We start from the raw sequence: 19441 nt of genomic DNA on the forward strand, positions 1-19441 counted from the left end.
TGAGGATAGGAATGTCTCTACTCAGCGGGTTCTGCTAGCAGCTTTAGATTAAAGCAGAAGCTCTGCAGCAATGCTGCTGGCAGAGGCTACCCGAAAAAGATCAGGGCCTCCTCTGACTGCCTTCACCATATGCCCCCAAAACCCTAGATAGCCGACTTGCTTTTTGGATGACACTGCTCCCCCTGGCCCAGGTGAAGTTGTCATAGCACAAGGCAATGGCATCCACCTACTGGCTGCCATGGCACCTTGGTTTATGCTGGCAGTCTGTGTAAATCAGACATAAAGCCAGCCCCTGGGTAGTCGTATTTACCCAACTCACAGGGCTGCTGGGAGGATTCAAGTTTGTGAAGCACTTTGAGATCCGTGGATAAAAACTGTGTGAAAGTACAAAAGACACCATGCTGTTGTGTCATGACAAACACACAGCCCAGCTCTCTGTGGTGAGTACAACTGGTTGAAACTTGGACTATCCCCAGTCCATGGGAAATTACAACATTAGCAAGAAAATTGTTCTGAATTGGAACCAAATGTCAAAATTTTGAAATTCCCAGGAAACAAAATTGCTGGGGGGCAGGGAGGGAAGGGAGGGAGAATTGTTGCAGGTTGATTGAAATATTTCATTTCAATAAAATTGAAATTGTTTGAATTTCAGCTTTATTTTATGCTTAAAAATAGGGTGTAATCATTTTTCAGTTATTCAATACTATAATATAAAATAGTGATTGGTATTGTAATTTGTATTCTAAATGTGAATGGGTAATAGATTCTGTAAGCGATACTTGGTTTGCTCATTGCTGGTAACTGGTATTTTAACTGGGCATTTGTAATTGATATTGTTCTTGGTTTGGTATTGTAACTGATGAAAAATTGAAACATTCCATCCCCAAAAAGGTCAAAATGGCATGTTTTGAACTTACCAAAATGTTTCATTTCAATTTTTTTTCAATGAAGTTTCATCAGAATCAAAAGGGTCCCATGGTATTGTGTAGATTTTTGAGACACTATTTTTTCTGCCAGAATAATGTTCCACTTGAAAACATCAGAGGCGCTCTACTGGTGAGCAGTGTCTTCCCTTTGAAGTTTTCTGACCCTCTATATTATCATGTACTAGAGATACAGGAATTTGCGGATACAGACTAACACGGCTGCTACTCTGAAACTAGAGATACAGGACTTCACAACTGAACTGTGGTTTGCACACAGTGTGCTATGTGGGATGGCACCATTCCTCGCCCTTGCTGAAGTGCTCTGCTGAGAAACATGCAGTGGGCTTGGTGTGAACAGAACTGCATGCTGTAGAAGAGAAGACACCTGGTAAGAGCTCTATTTATTGCAAACAAATAGTTTCTGATTTAAGTTTTCTTGCTATTGGGGACGGGGATGGTGCTCCTGTGGGGTGTAATGAAGGCTTTTGACATGGTCAGAATCCACAAATTCACCCTCCTTCTGTCCCTAGTTAGAACACACGCAAACACAGAAAATCAAGGACTTTGTATTGTGTGTGAAAACTAACTGAGGTCAATACTCCGGTGTGACCCTTTTATCTCATATAATCTTCCCCTTTTGTAGTTAAGGATTGATAGCACATGGGGAGGGGGTGGATTGGTAAGTGGGAGGTTGCTTCCTAGCAGCTCCGTGAACAAACCACATTTGAGTACTTAAATGTCAAGTCTATCTGTTAAAAAATTTCAGTCTTTCTCGTTCTGCAAATGGAAGGGTTGTGATTCATTTGGCTTTAGCAAGGTATTCCCTGCAGTTATTACTTTAACATTTTTGTTGCTGGATCCCTTGGAGGCCACCTAGATCAGGTCACCATTATGCTAAGCACTGTACAAATAGACAGTGAATAACAGCTCCTGCCCCCTGGATCTTACAGTCTAAAGAGGAGATTTTCAAAGGGCTGATTTTCACTTGGAGTTAGTCACCTAACTGTCATTTGTGCCTTTGAAAATCTCCCCCTACCAGATTGAGTGTCTCAAGAAATCCAGATTGGAAGGGAAGCAATAATTAATTGAAATTGATTTATATCTGAGCACTAGCATGTGGATTGGAAATTAGCCAAAGAACTTTAACAAATAATGTGACCACCCTAGAGACTAATGAGGAAGTCATGGAATCCCTGGAGAAGCACAGGTGCCACGTATCATGAGGAATAGATGTTTTTGATATGAGGGCCCTGAATACGGTTACCATATTTAAAAAATAAAAAAAGAGGACACTCCATGGGGCCCTGGGCCCGCCCCTTTCCCACCCCTGGCCCCACCCCAACTCCGCCCCTTTCCCACCTCTTCCCCAAAGTCCCCCCCTAACTCCGCCCCCTCCCCTGAGCGCCCCGCATTCCTCCTCCTCCCTCCCAGCCACACGAAAAGGGCTGCCCAAGTGCTACCGGCTTCATGGTTTGCCGGGCAGCCCCCAGACCCTGCGCCCCCAGCCGGCGCTTCCCTAGCGCAGCTGGATCCCGGGAGGGGAAGCACTCAGCCGGGGGCACAGGGTCTGGAGGCTGCCCGGCAAACCGTGAAGCTGGTAGTGCTCGGGCTTCGGGCAGCCCCCATGCCTCCGGACCCTGCGCCCCCGGCCGGGCACTTCCCCTCCCGGGCTCCGGCGGCTGCAGTGCTCCCTGAACTCCTGGGCTCTGTAAGCGCCGAGCTGCCCGAGCGCTACCGGCTTCGGGCAGCCCCCATGCCTCTGGACCCTGCACCCCCGGAGCCCAGGAGGGGAAGAGCTGACCGAAGCCAGTAGCGCTCGGTTCTTACAAAGCCTTTCCCCTGTGGAGAGGGGAAAGGAAGAGAAAAATGGTTCCTTTCAATCCTTCTACAAGAAGTTCCTGGGGAAGCCTCTGGCCTAAACTCCTGAAGGGGTTCAATATTTGGAGAAAACTAGAAAAGACAGTATTATGCAACTCTATTTTAGGTGTGGTTTTCAGTACTTTTTGTGGCTAGAAGTGTCAAAAGACTTGTAGCTAATTTTCTAAGCTTTACCTGTAGTGAACTATTTCAGACAGTGAGCTCTCTGGAAATTGGTTATTCTGTGGCTGGGATGTGTGCATTCTGCTAAGACAGTGTCACTCCCCATATAAAGGTCATTTGCTTTGCTTGAAAATCAACGTCACTTTTTTATTGTGCCAAAAACTGAACAAGAACCTTTCACTTAGAAAGATGACACAGACGTAGTTTGTCTCATTCTTATTTTTACCTGCTGGAAGGACAGTGACAAGAACAAGCTTAGACTTGTGAACATTCAGCCCCTCTGAAGTTTTTGTTTTTCCACAACATCTTTCCCCTGAAAACAGCCTTATAACTTGCAGGACTCCAAGTCAAAAGCAGCACCCCAATATGATGGAAGAGTTTTGACTTGATCCCGACTATCTCCTGTTTGGCCTTCATGCTGGAATTTGGGAAAAGTTGGGTGGCGAGATGATTCCTTGTGTATTGGTCTTGCTGCCACAAGAGGCGTAGAGGTCAGTTCACTTACTGCAGAGTTTGCATGAGATTAAAAAGAAAGTGGGGATCTAATAAGTTACTTGCTTGGTATGTAATGAAAGCGGTCCCTGAGTGATATTTATAATTGTAGCTTAAAACTTTTTGGACTCAACTATGCCATCTCCTCCACAGAGAAGAGCTGAGGTAAGTGGTGTCCCTGAAGTATTATTTGGTTTGAAAAATTCTTGAAGAGCCTCCCGGTAGGATTTGTTGCAGCAAACAGCCTAATTAGTTTCAAGATAGAGCTTGATAAATTTATGAAATAGAAACTGTGATGGGGGTGAGGTTGGGTTCAGTGGCCCAGGGATTCTCTTTTGGTCCTATGTCTTCTGTTCCTAAATCTCATGCTTCAGGGCTTCCACCAGTCACCTGTAGGGGTCAGGAAGGAATTCTTTTTCCTCTTGTTGTATTCAGGATTAATTTTTTTTGCCCTTCCTTTGAAGCATTAGAGATGGAAACAGCTGGAGATGGGACACTGCACTGGTGGGCCAGTACTCTGATGCAGTACAAAGAATTCTCTTTCTCAGGTGCTTGGCTGGTGGGTTTTGCTCACATGCTCAGGGTTGAATTGATCAGTGTTTCCAGGATCAGGAAGGAATTTTTACCCAGGTCAGATTGGCAGGAAATTTGGAGTGCTTGTTTCTTTTTAACCTTATGGAGTGCATATGGTTTGCTAGGATCATCTGAGTATATCTCACCGAATCAATTCCCTGCCATTGCAGGTGCCTCGGGCACTGGCGCACCTCAGTCACTCCTTTTCTCTGCCTGGGGCACACAATAGTTTACTGTCTTGGGGTCTGTAATACTTTTGTTTAATCCAGGTTATTGGGCTCAAAACTGGTAACAGGGTAGAATTTAGAGGCCTGTGATGCACAGGAGGTCAGTCTAGAAGATATGGTGGTCCCTTCTGGCTTGAAACTCTGTGATTCTAGATGAATGGAAATCCAGTGAGTTTCTACCAAATTTCAAACCTTGTTTTACATTGGATTCACTCCTCTCCTACATTGGGTCTAACACAGTGGTTTTCAAATTGCAGGTCATGACCCAGTACAGGGTTGTGAAATGTAAGGCACTGGGTCGCGGTGGCTCTGGTCAGCACCACCAACCGAGTCATTAAAAGTCCTGTCGGCGGTGCTACCCGGCTAAGGCAGGCTAGTCCCTACCTGTTCTGACACTGCGCTGCGCCCTGGAAGTGGCCAGCAGGTCTGGCTCCTAGGTGGGGGGATATTGAGCTCTGTGCACTGCCCCTGCCCCAAGCACTGGTCAATGGGAGCTAGAGGGGGCGGTGCCAGGGGGTGAGAGCCACGCGGAGCCACTTGCTCACCTCCGCCTAGGAGCCAGACCTGCTGCTAGCCGCTATCAGGGCGCAGTGCGGCCCACAGTGCGAGGACAGACAGGAAGCCTGCCTCTGCACCCTGGCTGAGCCACTGACGAAGAGCTGTCTGAGGTAAGCCTGTGTCCCAACCCAGCGCCTCAATCCCCTGCCCCAGCCATGAGCACCCCCCCAAACCCAGAACCCCTTCCTGCACCCCAAACCCCTCATCTCCAGTCCCAGCCCAGAGCCCTGACCCCCTCCCGCACCCCAACCCTCTGCCCATGCCCCAAACCCCTTATCCCCAGCTCCGTTGGATTGCGGGCATCAACAATTTTCTTTAACTGGGTCACCAGAAAAAAGTTTGAAAACCACTGGTCCAAGAGGGTACAGTTTCATCAGAAATGGGTGCACCAGGTTCCCTACCTTTGTACCATGTTCCCCTGACCCATACTGATGCTGGCTGCAGCAAAGGCCATTTGGTACTCAGTGACTTCCTTAGGATGTGGAACTGCTAAACAGATGGCTGGCTACATGTGCAAGTGCAAACATTAGCAGTTGGGGGCTATCGGGATTTGGGACACCATTGGAGAGTTTTCCCCCTTATACTACAACAAAGGTTGTTGCTAGATGTGACAGATGAAATCCTGCTCTCATTTATTTCAGATGACAGGGCCTGAATCTGCTCCCATTGAAACCAAAGGCAAAACTTCTTTTGAGGGAAGTTTTCCATTTAAAGGGACACAGTGCCATTTTCCTCAGGCCAGCCTTCTCAGTGGTGTATGTTATATAGCAGTATTCTGTGGGTGGACATCACATAATTCATTTTTAGTCACCCCTGTGTGTTAAACTTACAGTCCTTTCGCTTGCTATGCATAGCTCTAGGAATGGTGAGACTCAAATGTTGTCATTTAAACTTTCCTGCTACCCCACTGTTGTTCAGCAAGAATATATTCCTGCCTCCTTCAATAAAGAAAGAGTATATTCTGTGCACTCAGTGTGTACTTTACACAGTCAGCATTCAGTTGTCAGGAGAATACTTATGAAACTTAATTTGGTCTCTTACAAAACAAACACATAGATGCCAAACATGAGATTCAGATATGGGTTAACTATGGGTTGAACATTCAGCACATATTTCTGAAGTGCAGAACTATAATTCCTTCTTGGCCAAATCTACCCTGTGAAATCCACATTCAGGGACAGGGAGGATTTGCAAAGTGAATAAATATTCACCCAAATTCAGAAGTGACATGCAAAAGTCTCCCGGATGGTTGAAGTCCTCATTTAAAATTCTTCAGGGTATATGAGTAATATTGTGATCTGGGTTGCATGGAACAGATGAGCAATGCAGCTTGAAATTAAATCTTTGGGATGAAACCATTTGTACAATCATATCTAAAATATTGAGTTTCTATTATGATTTAGCTGCCTTTGAAAACGCTGGTACTGTAAAGATGAAAGCAACAGGAGGTCTAAATCAGGAAGTTACATATTCAGGATTCAACTTTGCACCAAGGCAAGGGCTCATTCTTACTGAATACAGTCATGCGCTAGCAGCATAGGGCTCGTCGGCAGGAGCTCTGCTCCCTACCGCTTGTTCTTAGGACAATGTCAGGAATTCCAGCTCCTCTATTGCAGGTTCTGCTATATTGTAGATCTCAGAAGGTTCTAAAGGCAGGCGACCACAAAATGCATGATAAAAAGGTCATTAAACCACGGATGAGCTGAAAATAACACCCAGCTGCAAGACAAGGTAAGTTTGCAGTCACTAATACGTCTAATGGGGTAATTGACTCCCGGCTTGAACAGGCTGTACTTTACTTGGCTGGTGTGTCAAGTTCATTAGTAAGCCAGTGCAATTTAGACAAGAAAGCTCTAGTGACTGAAAATTCATGATAAAGAACAACAGGGAATGAATATGGTGGAAATGTGGTATAGAGGCGTTTTCTTGCCGTGACTTTGTGCTTGGACAATAACGTTAATGCTGAATCTGAATTTGGATGTGAACTATTAAGAGGGTAAGTTATAAATCCGAATCCTGAAGTCTAACTTTAGCAGCATTTTGAGCCACATTTGTTAATTGCCAGGTCCGCTCTGGTTACACTTCATTTTGGAACAAAGACGAGTGAAGGTTAAAGAGAAAAGGGAAAGAAAGAGAAAGCCAGGCTGCAGGAGCGATTAGATGAACTCCATCTGTGGTTCATAACTGAATGAGTTAGTTCTTCATTCTCCTTAGGAATATTCATCTAGCCAGCATATTCATCTAGGTGTCACAGGCTTGGAGACAGGCTGGCAGTGACCTGTTCACTTTTCAAATTCACTGACTTTATTTTTCTTCGTATCTATGCCAGGCCATTATATCCAACTGAAAAAGTTATTTGGTTGCTAAAAGGACTGAAGAATAGTCTTTCTGTTAAAGTTTAATACAAACACCCAAGATATGTCTATATAGCAGATGAGACCTGGGGTGTATACTTGGGTGGCTAGCCCTTCACATGTGGCGGTACTGCTATTTTAAGTGAGCTGGCTCAGGAATGTCTACACACCTCCGACTTCTGTGTAAACATACAAATAGTTAGCCAGGGTGAAGAAAATTGTATAATGTCTTTGGGCCAGATCCGCAGGGTGTGTAAATCAGCCCTGCTCCATTGACCTCCATGGGACCGCACTGCTACACAGCTGCTGAGAAGCTGAAACTTTTATTCCCACAAGTTTCGGATGTGTGTGTGGTTTTTGAGAGAGAATTTTTTTTAAAGAAATTTCCTGTTGTCTGTGTCAAACTCAGTGAACAAAACAAGAGAAGAAAAAAAGATGGCAGATAATTCTGAAGCTTTAAATCCATACGCAGTTTGGGCATCCTTGAAGTTTTGCTTTACCAGGAGGTAAGGTGGTATTGGTATGAACAGGTATTCCCATTCTTGGAAGTAATAGAATCTCTTACAATGGGGACTACCCACACATAAGTGTGATAAAAATACATTTTGCAAAAAACCTGTTAAAGGCTCCCAAAGGACTGTAAAAATGTGCATAGAGTTTTACAAGGTAAGACTCGATCTTGCACATTGTGACTAACTCTGTGAGTGGTCTCATGAACTTCAATTGGATTACTCACAGTGCACAAAGTTAAGCAGGTGCTGAAGTCTTCGAAGAATCAGGACCTTAATGCACATTACCACTTGCTGTGATATTGTGAGATGATAAATGGTGCAATTCAGGGCCACACAAAGACAACTTTAACAATATTAGATTTTAAAATGTTAGCTTTGTACTGTGTATGCAGAGCGGTTGTAGCCATGTTGGTCCCAGGGTATTAGAGAGACAAGGTGGGCGAAGTAATATCTTTTATCGGACACATAGACTTTAAGGTCAGACGGGATCATTGTGATAATCTATTCTGACTTCCTGTGCATTTCAGGCCACAGAACCTCACCCATCCACTCCTATAATAGACCCAACAACCTTCTGTTGTTGAGCAAGACAAGCTAGCAATCACCTTGCCCACCTTGTCTCTCAGCTTTGTACCTTCACAACAATCAGGTGGGGTCTTCTTCTTAGAATCTTTCTTTACTTAACTTTTATCTGGTTGGTTTACCTGTGTTTGCCACCGTCACAATAGGAGCACAAGACACGCATCAATCAGACCATTCTAGTTCTCAAGGAATAGGAGATAATCTGTATTAAAATTGATTTGCAAAGAAAAATAAATTGTGGGGAAGTTTCCCCCTTTTCCCCCGCAAGTTTTTCTTACATTAGAAATTCAGATCTTTCCCACCCTGATTTCCTGGAGCATTCTAAGGACAGCTGAGTAAATGCCAGTCCCTCAGCTTACAAACCAAAGACAAGATGTAACTGCGGAGAGTGAAACAAATGAGTGGGTTGGTTGGGGATGGGTGCAGACTAGAGGATGGAGTAACAGTCATAGGATGTTTTAGCATAGATGAGAGTTGTGTGCACAATTAATAAGCCAAACAGTAACAACTTGACACCCACCTAAACTGTGAACTTTAGCAATCTGTATTTCTGAGTAATTGCATCTTATTTACGTATGTTTCAATCATTAAAAATTCAGCACCCTATGTGCTTTCAATTAAGGGCAGAGAGAACTCAGTCTTCATCTGAAACCAACAAAAAGTCCTCTAGCAAATTTTAGGAAGACCAGATGAGACACCTGATATTTTTCTTGTTGTTTTGTTTTGTTTTGAAAAAGACACAACCTCCTTTTTGTTCTCTCTGGCAGGTCACCCTTAAGTTACTACCTAAAGTCTCTTGGACAATAAGACGTTCATTAAGTTACAATACGCTGTTGCACATAAAATAGTCTTTTCCCCCATTTTACTTTCTCAAAAACTTGGCACACAGGCAACTTGGGCACTCATCTTGGGCCCAGAAGTGATCAAGCAATGTAATCAAGTCTAGTGTTTTACAGCATAGATACAAAATATCCTCCTTGCCGTTAACTAAGTATTTGCTAAATTAGTTATACAACCAACTGCATTCCAAAGTATATATGTCACTAATTATCAAAACTGGGATCTTGTTGAAAGGTTTGTGTGTTTGATTTACAATCACTTGATTAAAGGCAGTAGTTTAGCACGTAATACTGCAAAGTAACAATCCAAAATGAACTCAAGTTGTGTAAAGATTCATTTTAAGGGCTATGTTGATATAAGTGGCTGAGAAGGTCCCAAAAGTTGTTACCAGGATAACTTATAGTGTACGTATTAGGAAATTGAAAAATAGGGTGCTAAATTAAACTGTACTGGAGTTGGAACATATAAGGTGGTCAGGGAACTCAAATCTGCTAGTCATATTTCAAGGCAAAAGCCAATCTGTCCGTCTTTTAAAAAAATGCATTTTCCACCCTATTGGAGAAACGGTGTGTGTATTTTGGAATCAGGAAAGCTTCAGCTAGGAATGAAAAGAGGAACATCAAATTTAGGATGCCGTCCTATTTTTAAGATTTTACTTTTATAATTGCTTAACTTCCTCCTGCTAAATCAAGAACTATGTGCTTCTGCAGCTGAATTATGGATGTGAACACTTCCATTTTGACTGAGAAAATAAATCAACATCAAAAACTGAAGCAATAACATTTGTTAACCTTTTAACCACATTGCAAAACCAGTGCTTTTTGGCTCCCCCCTTTCCTTACATGACCACAGAAGAGTTACAGCATTGATGAATTATGGTGGTTGCCATTTTTGTTCCTGAGGGGACTAGCTTTATTGTTGCCTATATGACAGTTATGTGCATGAGAAGTCTTTAAAGTATTGTGTGAAGTATTGAATTTTTTTGTAAAGCACTCTGAGCCGCAGCAGTGTACCGGGGGGAAAAAAGTCTAGTTGGAAGTATTTTTTCTGTGTGTGTTCTATATAAGTCTAGTATCTGCTAATATTAAAGAAGGAAAGAGCATGTTGTCTTCATAGTTCTAAGGTTTGTTTTACAGAGATAAATGTGTTTATGCAGATGTTTAATAAAGGCTTTTTCCTCATACCAAGTAAGTAAACTATCTGTGCTTACATAACACTGGGTATGTTACTTTACATCCACTGACACGCAGAAATATGAGTTTTGACAGCTTGTCCAAACATGTCATTGTTTAAATTTAAGGCTTAAGCTATATCCATGCATAATATAAAAATAACAGGACCGCCTACTAGTGTGAGATTACATACATACACACACACACACACACACACTCACATATATATATCTATATACACCCTAAATTTGATGCTGCACCAAGCACTGCTCCATGCAGCAGAAAGTAGAGAACTGTCAGAGAGCTGGTTACAGCTCCCTGATTCTTTTGCGGTTTCTGTGCCAGTCCCAGCAAAGCTTAGAAAAGCTTCAAATTGCTCTAAACTATGCCACCTGATAATAGTTCTCCAGAGACTATCTGCCACCTGGGAATTGTTGGTGTCGTGTGTGCTTCAGACAGGCTCTCCTAGAGCTGGCAATGGGAATTGGTAGAGGAGCTGATTAGGCTATCTCTACACCAGCTGTGGACTCTTCACAACGGAGGAATCATCACTGGGGAAGATCTATCAAGTTTCCATCCCTTTTGCACCGTCAGAGGACATAGCCCAGTGGAGAGAATCTGTCCCAGTGTATTTTATTGATCAACTAGTGCTGAACAATACTTTAACAGAACTTAGCTTTATCAATGTTACACAGTGTTGTTAGTGTGATCCAGTGGAGTTAAGGCCCAGTCTGCACTAAATCTTTTCCAAGGTTATCAGCTAGACTTGAATCCCTGGTGAAGAAGCCGTAATCAAAGGACTAGGGATAGGTTTGTTGCGTGAAATCCTGACCCCCATTAGAGTCAACAGGGAACTTTGCTATTAACTTTAATAACACCAGGATTTCACCCATTAACTTCGGGAAACATTTTTCTTTTGCAGTGTCTCTTTTCCCCAACAGAAAATTAAGCCATTTCCGTTTATGTGGGAAGAAGCATAGGAGATATTTTCTTCCTGTGACTAAACTATAGTTTACTTTGTGTGACAGACCCAGACCAGTGGGATACAGAAGTCTGGTAGAGGGCAAATATGGTCACTGGATGAGTAGTTTTCTGTTCCTTGAGTGACCAGAGCAGGGGCTGTACTAGAGTAATCAGGAACCTGCTAGAACCAGTTAAGGCAGGCTGGCTAATTAGGACACCTGGAGCCAATTAAGAAGAAGCTGCTTGAATCAATTAAGGCAGGCTAATCAGGGCCCCTGGGTTTTAAAAAGGAGCTCACTTCAGTTTGTGGGGTGAGTGTGAGGAGCTGGGAGCAAGGGGCGCAAGGAACTGAGAGTGAGAGGGTGTGCTGCTGGAGGACTGATGAGCACAAGCGTTATCAGACACCAGGAGGAAGGTCCTGTGGTGAGAATAAGGAAGGTGTTTGGAGGAGGCCATGGGGAAGTAGCCCAGGGAGGTGTAGCTGTCATGCAGCTGTTACAGGAGGCACTATAGACAGCTGCAGTCCACAAGGCCCTGGGCTGGAACCCGGAGTAGAGGGCAGGCCCGGGTTCCCCCCAAACCTCCCAATTGACCTGGACTGTGGGTTCTTCCAGAGGGGAAGGTCTCTGGGCTGTTCCCCAACCCACATGGTGAATCTCTGCGGCAAGAAAATCCGCCAATAAGCACACGACCCACCAAGATAGAGGAGGAACTTTGTCACACTGGTGTCAGGAATGGGATCTTGGGGTGCACAGCACGGCGGAAGAAGGAGGGTGATTTAAAAAAACAAAAAACGAACAAACAACAACAACAAAAAACAAACAAAAAAAGGGAGAGTGTTTTTTTTTTTTTTCCCCCACCACAATGGATGACGTAGTGCGGGCACTGATACAAGCTACGGCAGTCCAGCAGGAGGCTACCCGTGTCCAGGCAGCCACCCAACAGGAGGCAGTGCGGCTGCAGCAAGAGACTAATCGCCTGCTGATGGACCAGGCTGCTCAAGATCGAGCTATGTTGCGGGAACTGGTAAACCAGGTAAAGTCCCTTATAGAGCTGAATCGAGGCCATGATGGGATGCGGCTCATACGGGCCAGCCATTGGCTGCAGCAAATGACACGGGAGGATGATGTAGAGGCATACCTTCTGGCCTTTGAGAGGACAGCCCTATGGGAGGCCTGGCCTCGAGATCAGTGGTCTGGCATCCTTGCCTCATTCCTGTGTGGGGAGGCCCAGAAGGCCTACCATGATCTGCCTGAAGAGGCTGCGGTAGACTACCCCCAGCTGAAAGCAGAGATCCTGGCCAGATCTGGAGTAACGACAGCAGTGCGGGCCCAGCAGTATCACGGTTGGAGGTATCAGGAAGACAAAACCCCGCGGTCCCAATTGTATGACCTCATCCATCTCGCACGAAAGTGGTTGCAAACAGAGTCCCAGAGTCCGGAAGAGATACTAGCGGTTCCGGTCATCGACCGATACATGAGGGGACTACCACCAGACCTTCGTGCCTGGGTAAGCCAGAATGAACCCTCCACCTATGACGAGGTTGTCGCCCTGATAGAGAGGCGAAGGACAGCGAGGGAGCTGACCCGACCAGTTAAGGAAGAGGCACCCCGGGTTAAACTAGCAGCACCAAGCCCTAAAGTTCGGGTGACTGGGCCACCAAGAGGGCCCAGGTGGAAAAAGAGAGAGGCTGAAGGCCCATCAGAGGCCACAAAGAGTCAGAGCACTGAGGGAGAAGAGGATTGTGATGTTAGACTGCTCAAACCAAGAGACCGGGGAACGCCTAGGGCTACATACAGATGTTATGCCTGCGGGGAGTGGGGACACATAGCTACACAGTGTCTCAATGCTGAGGAGCCTATGCAGTGTACCCTGGGGAACTGGGCAGATCCATGCTTCCTAATCCACCTTGTGGGGGTCTCACTAACCCCACATATGTATACCGGACCAGTGAAACGAAATGGGGTAAGGACCACGGCACTGGTTGATTCGGGGAGTGTTATCATGCTTATCTCAGGGAAGCTCATGATGCGTAGTCAGCTGCTGCAGGCTAAACATACGGGGATAACATGTGTCCATGGGACAGTTAGTTACTACCCCACTATCCCAGTAAAAATCGAGATCCAAGGGAACATTTCTGAGGTAGCAGCAGGTGTAGTCCCTAAACTCTCATACCCAGTGCTCATAGGGAGGGACTTCTGAGGGTTTGGAAACTTACTCCCAGTAGGGGGATTGGAGAAAGATGAGGACCCTAAAATTGATGAGGCATCCACAGCAGACTGTCAACCCCCAATCTTCTCTGAAATATCCCCAGATTTGTTCTCCACTCCCAGACAGGGTAGAAAGACAAAAAGGGAAAGAAGGGCAGCTAAGGCCTTGGGAACCCGAATACTGACCCAAAGCCAGAGGGTCACTCTTGTAGGTAGGTGGACCTGCACAGCTGAAAAGGAGGCCACTCAGGAGGGAGAAGCACCTGAGTCTGACCCCCACCCTAATGCTTCTGAACCAGTAAAGGCAACAGAGACTGGGCCCCTAGATCTTGGGCAGATTAGCCCCGGGAGAGGAAATTTTGGACGAGACCAGGCAGAAGACCCAAGATATGACAACATTAGGAAGGAGGTGACTGAAATAGATGGGGTCCCCGTGGAAGGAAAAGCCCAGGGACCAGGACCCTACTTCATAATGAAGAAGGATCTCTTATACCAGGTTGCACCAGTACAGGGGCAGAAGGTACAGCAGATCCTAGTACCTCAAAAACACCAGAACGCTGTATTAAGTCTGGCTCATAGTCATCTTTTGGGGGGGCATTTGGGAGTAGAGAAGACCCTGGCACGAGTCCTATGACGGTTCTTCTGGCCCGGAGTACATGAAGAAGTGCGGAGGTACTGTGCCTACTGCCCGGAGTATCAGCTGCACAGTCCCCGTCCCCACTTGAGGGCACCTTTAGTATCTCTTCCCATCATAGAGGTCCCCTTCGAGCGAATAGCCATGGACCTAGTGGGACCACTGGAGAAGACGGCTCGGAGCCACCAATACATACTTGTTGTTTTGGACTATGCTACTCGCTACCCAGAAACCGTTCCCCTGCGGAACACGGCCTCTAAAACTATAGCCAAAGAGCTGGTGGGGATCTTTGCCTGAATGGGGCTACTGAAGGAGATATTAACTGACCAAGGAACCCCATTTATGTCGAAGCTAATGAAGGACCTCTGTACGCTGCTCCATATACATACCCTGAGAACTTCGGTCTACCATCCATAGACTGATGGGTTGGTAGAAAGGTTTAACCGAACCCTCAAGGCTATGATAAGGAAGGTGGTAAGTTGGGACGGGAAGGATTGGGACACCCTCCTACCCTACCTTATGTTCGCTATCCAGGAGGTACCACAGGCCTCAACTGGGTTTTCCCACTTCGAGTTATTATATGGGCGTCACTCCCGTGGCATACTAGATATCGCCAAAGAGATCTGGGAAGAGGAACCCAATGAGGGGAGAAATATAATAAAGCATGTAATGCAGATGCGAGACCGGATAGCCCGGGTTACCCCTATTGTACGGGAACATTTGGAGATGGCACAGGAGGCCCAGCGAACCCATTACAATCGCCAGGCAAAAGTGCGACAGTTCCAACCAGGGGATCGGGTTACGGTGTTGGTACTCCCAGCAGAAAGCAAGCTTCTGGCCCAATCGCAGGGGCCCTATGAGGTGGTTGAACCCATGGGGGAAGTAACCTACAAGGTGCGGCAGCCAGGACGCAGAAAACAAGAACAGATTGATCACGTTAACCTTCTGAAACCCTGGCATGCACAAGAGGCATGCACAACGGTCCAAAAAGACCTAACCCAGGAAAACAAGCCTTCCAAACAGGTGAGAGTGTCTCCCGATTTAACACCAGACCAGAAGAATGAGGTGTCTGAGATGATCTTCCGGAACCAAGATGTGTTCTTGACAAAACCGGGTCGAACAACCGAGACATATCACCACATAGTCACGAACCCTGGGGCCAGAGTAACAATGAGGCCCTATCGGGTGCCAGCGGCAAAAAGGGAGGAAATAAAAGCAGAAGTAAAAATAATGCTGGAGTTGGGGATCATCGAAGAATCCCACAGTCAGTGGTCCAGCCCAATCGTGCTGGTGCCCAAACCTGATGGCACCACAAGATTTTGCAATGACTTCCGGCGACTAAACGAAGTATCCCAGTTTGACGCATACCCCATACCTCGCATAGATGAGCTAGTGGACCGTCTGGGTAATGCCTGGTACTTGACTACCCTAGACTTGACAAAGGGTACTGGCAGATTCCCCTTGCGGAAGACGCAAAGGAAAAGACTGCGTTCTCTACACCAGAGGGTCTTTTTCAATATACTGTCCTCCCTTTTGGACTACATGGGGCCCCAGCTACCTTCCAGCGCCTCATGGACAAGCTATTACGCCCGCATAACAGTTATGCTGCTGCCTACTTGGATGATGTGGTCATTCATACCCCAGACTGGGAAACCCACCTGGAGAAGGTGGAGGCAGTCCTTGATACCTTCAGGAGAGCTGGCCTTACAGCAAACCCTGCCAAGTGCGCTGTAGGGTTTACAGAGGCCAAATATCTTGGCTACATCGTGGGAAAAGGTTTGGTAAAACCTCAAGTGAACAAGTTAGAGGCCATCCAAAATTGGCCCTGACCAAGTCGCAAGAAACAAGTCTGGGCGTTCCTAGGTGTGGTGGGGTATTACCGACGATTTATCCCCCACTTTGCCACAAGGGCAAGCCCCCTGACAGACCTAGTGAAAGCCCGTGGACCTGATCTGGTGAGATGGTCTGACGCAGCAGACGAAGCATTCACAGACCTACGGACTGCCCTCTGCAGTAACCCCGTACTGATAGCCCCTGATTTAACCAAGGAGTTTATCCTGCAGACGGATGCATCGGAAGTAGGGTTGGGGGCTGTCAGGACTGAGATCCCCACTTTGAACTTTAGGGTACAAATGTAGGGGCCTGCGTGAAAAACTTCTAAGCTTAATTACCAGCTTAGCTCTGGTTCGGCTGCCACCATTTTCAATGGATTCCCTCCCTGAGAAACCTTGAAAAACCTTCACCAAATCCCTGGTGAAAACAAATCCAACCCCTTGGATTTAAAACAAGGGGAAATTAACCATTCCCCTCCTTCCTCCCACCAACTCCTGGTGAATCAGTTCCAACCCCCCTTGGGATCTACAACAGGGAGAAATTAACCATTCCCCCTCCTTCCTCCCACCAACTCCTGGTGAGTCAGGATCCACCCCTTGGATCTTGAACAAGGAAAAATCAATCAGGTTCTTAAAAAGAAGGCTTTTAATTAAAGAAAAAGGTAAAAATCATCTCTGTAAAATCAGTATGGAAATTAACCTTACAGGGTAATCAAACTTAAAGAGCTCAGAGGACTCCCCTCTAGTCTCAGGTTCAAAGTACAGCAAACAAAGATAAACACTCTAGTAAAAGGTACATTTACAAGTTGAGAAAACAAAGGAAAACTAACACGCCTTGCCTGGCTATTTACTTACAAGTTTGAAATAGGAGAGACTTGCTTAGAAAGATGTGGAGAACCTGGATTGATGTCTGGTCCCTCTCAGTCCCCGAGAACGAACACCGTCCCAAAACAAAGAACACAAACAAAAGCCTTCCCCCCCCAAGATTTGAAAGTATCTTGTCCCCTTATTGGTCCTTTAGGTCAGATGCCAGCCAGGTTACCTGAGCTTCTTAACCCTTTACAGGGAAAAGGATTTTGGAGTCTCTGGCCAGGAGGGATTTATAGTACTGTACACAGGACAGCTATTACCCTTCCCTTTATAGTTATGACAGGGGCCATTCTATCACAGATGGTCGGGGAGGAGGAACACCCAATTCTATACCTCAGTCAGAAACTCCTTCCAAGGGAACAAAAATATGCAGTGGTGGAGAGAGAATGCCTCGCTGTAAAATGGGCCATGGAAACATTGCTCTACTACCTGCTCGGGCGCAGATTTGTCCTCGTGACCAACCATGCCCCTCTTCAATGGATGCAGCGGAACAAGGAGAAGAACACAAGGGTGACCAGATGGTTCTTATCCCTCCAACCTTTCCAGTTCCGTGTGCAACACAGAGCAGGGAGCCGTCATGGCAACGCCGATGGCTTGTCACGTGTGCACTGTCTGGGGTCCCAAGCTGCCCAACCCCTTGGCATTGAGCAGGGGGGAGGGATATGTGACAGACCCAGACTAGTGGGGTACAGGAGTCTCGTAGAGGGCAAATATACTGGTCACTGGATGAGTAGTTTTCTGTTCCCTGAGTGACCAGAACAAGGGCTGTACTAGAGTAATCAGGAACCTGCTAGAACCAGTTAAGGCAGGCTGGCTAATTAGTTCACCTGGAGCCAATTAAAAAGAAGCTTCTAGAATCAATTAAGGCAGGCTAATCAGGGCCCCTGGGTTTTAAAAAGGAGCTCATTTCAGTTTGTGGTGCGAGTGTGAGGAGCTGGGAGCAAGAGGCGCAAGGAGCTGAGAGTGAGAGGGTGTGCTGCTGGAGGACTGATGAGCACAAGCGTTATCAGACACCAGGAGGAAGGTCCTGTGGTGAGAATAAGGAAGGTGTTTGGAGGAGGCCATGGGGAAGTAGCCCAGGGAGGTGTAGCTGTCATGCAGCTGTTACAGGAGGCACTATAGACAGCTGCAGTCCACAAGGTCCTGGGCTGGAACCCGGAGTAGAGGGCAGGCCCGGGTTCCCCCCAAACCTCCCAATTGACCTGGACTGTGGGTTCTTCCAGAGGGGAAGGTCTCTGGGCTGTTCCCCAACCCACATGGTGAATCTCTGCGGCAAGAAAATCCGCCAATAAGCGCAGGACCCACCAAGAGAGAGGAGGAACTTTGTTATATTTGATAGATTTCTTGTTTCTCCCTCCCCATCCCCTTAATCACCATGCTCAGATTCAAATGCCCCCCGGTATGTCTCCATGACAGCTGCCATCTTGGCCACATGCTGGAGACTTCCAGAGCTAAAAGCATGAGTTGCTAGAACTTGAGCTAAAGAGCCAAGGTTCTGTCACTGGGGCTGTAACAACTCATCTCCTCTGTGGAATGGTGCAGATGGCGACCTGGAACACACATGCACAAGCAGGAGTCACTTCCGTTTGTTGTTGTTATAATTGTTATTTATTTGTATTGTGCTAGCATCTAGAGGCTCCAATCAGGCTTCGTGGCCTTGCTGCCGTAGTGTCAGTTGGGCATACCAAATCTGGCAAGCGTAAAATGGATGCATCAGATTTAGGGACCAACCCTGCAAGCACTTAATGGAGGTGAGTGACATTACTCTGATGAAGAGTCCTGTTAAAGTCAAAGGGACTATTTATGTGGGTCAAATTACTCATGTATCTGTGTCCTCTTAGAGGAAACTCAGGGTAACATAATCTGATACTATATAATTAAATAAGATATGCAAATGAAAGCCTTCTGGGTATATTTTATAATACAAGACCTGAAAAGCTTTTGCTTTGGTCAATTATTTTTTATTTATATATATATATATATATATATATATACTCCCTATATATAGGGAGTAACTACACTGATAAGTGATGAATACATAGCATCACTTATGAATGTAGTTACCCCCTTTATTGAACGTTAGTACCTTTTTATTCTCTATTGCACCAGCCAACCACAGTGGTTTGAGGGATTGTCTACACAAAGAGTTGCATCAGTTTAACTTAAGAAGTGATTTCAAACTGGTTTAGTTAAACTGGTACCATAGGCTGTGCAGACACACTTATTTTGGTTAAACCAATCTTTACTTTGTTTCGATTATGTCAGTTAGAAACAGGCTTAAACTAAAGTGAAATAAAAAGGTTGTTTGTCAGACAGTGAGTCTCAACCTTAACTGTAGCAGAGTTGCTGCTCCAGTATAATAAGCCATTCTGAAACCAAACTAAACAGGAGTGTGTACCTGTCTAACTAAACCGGTGCATGTTTGTGTGTACACAGCTCCACAGCTTCTCAATGGAAGCTTTCTAACAGCATTCCAGTGTGGAAGCAGAGAAAGAACTGACAGGAAGGGGATGCAATGCATGACAGTTCGTTACCCCATGGTCTCATAGATCATTAATTATGTTGTCCACAGAAAAACTTACAAGTATTCTAATAAAATTTACACCTATCATTTACATACATGACTCCTTTCAATCAGAGATGAACAATATCTGCA

At 45.7% G+C, this 19441-nt stretch overlaps 1 protein-coding gene across 2 annotated transcripts in view; it reads left to right on the top strand.

Annotated features, from left to right (window-relative positions):
- The first annotated feature begins 1122 nt into the window (after positions 1-1122).
- Positions 1123-19441, top strand: part of LOC117887829 (tyrosine-protein phosphatase non-receptor type substrate 1-like) — a 32481-nt gene continuing 14162 nt past the window's right edge. Inside the window, exon 1 of one of the 2 annotated variants that reach the window (XM_034790577.1) lies at positions 1123-1314. The gene's annotated coding sequence lies outside the window, so the exon portion shown is untranslated. Of the gene's footprint in view, positions 1315-6335; positions 6548-19441 lie in introns of those variants that run through there. The other variant, XM_034790576.1, reaches the window with a different exon arrangement.

Source organism: Trachemys scripta, chromosome 1 (assembly GCF_013100865.1).
Source record: "Trachemys scripta elegans isolate TJP31775 chromosome 1, CAS_Tse_1.0, whole genome shotgun sequence".
Lineage (NCBI taxonomy): Eukaryota > Metazoa > Chordata > Testudines > Emydidae > Trachemys > Trachemys scripta.